At 31.9% G+C, this 2,257-nt stretch overlaps 1 protein-coding gene and 1 pseudogene across 1 annotated transcript in view; one reads left to right on the forward strand and one right to left on the reverse strand.

Moving 5' to 3' along the window:
* Positions 1 to 2,257, forward strand: part of STK31 (serine/threonine kinase 31) — a 77,108-nt gene that overhangs the window by 41,171 nt on the left and 33,680 nt on the right. The window lies entirely within an intron of this gene.
* On the reverse strand, positions 384 to 502 carry LOC111740899 (annotated as a pseudogene).

The following is a 2,257-nucleotide window of genomic DNA, read 5'->3' on the forward strand; positions in this document are numbered from 1 at the left end:
TGCTTCATTTAGCAAACTCATAAGACTGTGTACTTTATTTTCCACTTTGGATAAATAGCTATCTCCCAGTGACATGACAAGTGTCTAGAAATTTTACTTGTGATAGATGACTTTTCTAAGGATCTTCATTTTTCGCAATTGCTTCATAGTGGCTTTTGTAGAACTAATCAAGACTTTTATTATTTTTTTCCCTCCTAAATGAAATAGCCATTATTTTTCAAATGTCACTGTGCTCTTAATTTTTTAAGCAATAATGACAATTTTATGATTCATTCTGGTGAGACACACTTTTTCTTTTTTTAGCCGAGGCAACCTTTGGTTGACCTCACAGATTGCAAGGACCTTGTCAGCTTAAATCTCTTATTTTTTATTTTATTTTTTTATGCCTATAGCACCTGGTCTTCCTAGGTGGTCTCACATCCAAGTACTAACCAGGCCCAACCCTGCTTAGCTTCCAAAATCAGATGGGATCGGGCTTGTTCAGAGTAGCAAGGCCGTAAACACACTTTTTCATTTTAGCTTGGAAGTGAGTGCAGACTTTGACCTTAAGCAAGATTTTGTGCCTGTATATGTATACCAAGCTTAAAATTGAAAATTAAGTTTTTGTTATATTAGTAAGATGGAAATTTAGATCGAAGGTAACTCTTGGTTTTCATTTGATATATCCTGTATTAGAAGGCAAAATCAGTGATTATGTATCTTATTAGGTTAAATTTTACTAAATTATACATCTTGTTAGATATATAATAAGGGACATACTGATATATTTTTTTTCCTGAAGACCAACATGTCACAATTGAATATATGTTGATTTATATTTTTTAAATTTAGGAGAAGCTGAATAGCTTGGTACAGAAATGGTTCCCTGAGCTGCCTCTGCTTCATCCTGAAATAGGATTACTTAAGTACATGGTAAGCTTTGTTTCTCCTGAGAATTACTATGTAGAGAAAACTGATGATGTTAAAATTGTGTCAGTATTAAATTTGTAGTATCCTTACTATAAAAATATTTCTGATGAATAGGTTCTAGGTACTATTAGAACTTTTTCTCAAGACAGTCTTTGATATGGCATAGTGTATTAATTTTTATGTTAATTTGCATGTTTTTCTCTTTTTCTCTTTTCCTCACACTCATTCAATGCATTGTTTGGCACTTACTTGAATTACAGGTGTTTGTTTTTTGAAATGATAAGTAGTTTTAGTTGCTATTACAAGAGTTAGAATAAAAGCAGGACACTGCTAGTCATGAGGAATTTAAGCAGAATGTATGTTAAGTTAAAGCAGACTGGAAAAAATTCTAGAGAAATTAGTTAAGGTGGAGATGTTGACATGTGTATAGGTTTCTAGGCAAGCAGTATTCAAAGCCTTGGAGATCATTGTATTAGAGGGCAGTAAGGAGCAGGATTGGTAAACTGACTCTCAAGACAGATTCTGAGAGTTCTGTGTTTTTAATTCCATGCTAGGGATGAGGGACTAGATATGATATTTATTCAGATTGTTATTATGTCCATGATAATAGCTTAAAAATGATATAGAAAGGGGTATTTACATAGACTTGTGAACTCATAAATATGTAAGATTAAAGTCCCTTAAATTGTTAAAGCAATTATTATAAAATCTTTCCAGACTAGACTTTAAAATAATGTGGGATTTTCCTTGCAGTTATTTAACTCTAGCTTAGAGAGTGTCTCATGCAGGATGGATGAGTGAATATGTGGTGCTGTGTGGGACTTGAAAATTAGTTTAAAAACATGCAAATATATATTATTGTGGAAGGTTATAAAAAGTTTGAATCATGGTTTATGGATGTCTTTAATGATTTTAAGATGTTTAACTGTGATATATACTTAGGAAACCCCTGCAGGTTGACTATATATTGTGGATTACTTAAATATACTGACCACACTTAAAGAAAAAGAACCGAAGAACAATTTTATAACCCCTCTTACTAAAACTATCCCACAGAAAAACTTAGCTTGGTCTAAAATGTTGATAGGCTTTAGTGCAAAAAATTAATCCTTTTAAAAATAGCAGAAATTGGTAGAATTAAAATATTTGAAAGCCGTTTTCACTTTTGAAGATTCCACTTTAAAGAGATGCAGAGGTGTTAGAATTACTTCATAGTAGTCATAATTTTTAGTCTTGTTCCTATTCTACTACTTACTTTTTATTTTCATTGTAATATTTTTAGGAAACACATGAAGTTTTCCAAGTAAACATCAGGGATCATTGGAAGCATATTTAGTTAATCCCAGTC

Source organism: Pteropus vampyrus, unplaced genomic scaffold (genome assembly GCF_000151845.1).
Source record: "Pteropus vampyrus isolate Shadow unplaced genomic scaffold, Pvam_2.0 Scaffold69, whole genome shotgun sequence".
In the NCBI taxonomy this organism is placed as follows: Eukaryota; Metazoa; Chordata; class Mammalia; order Chiroptera; family Pteropodidae; genus Pteropus; species Pteropus vampyrus.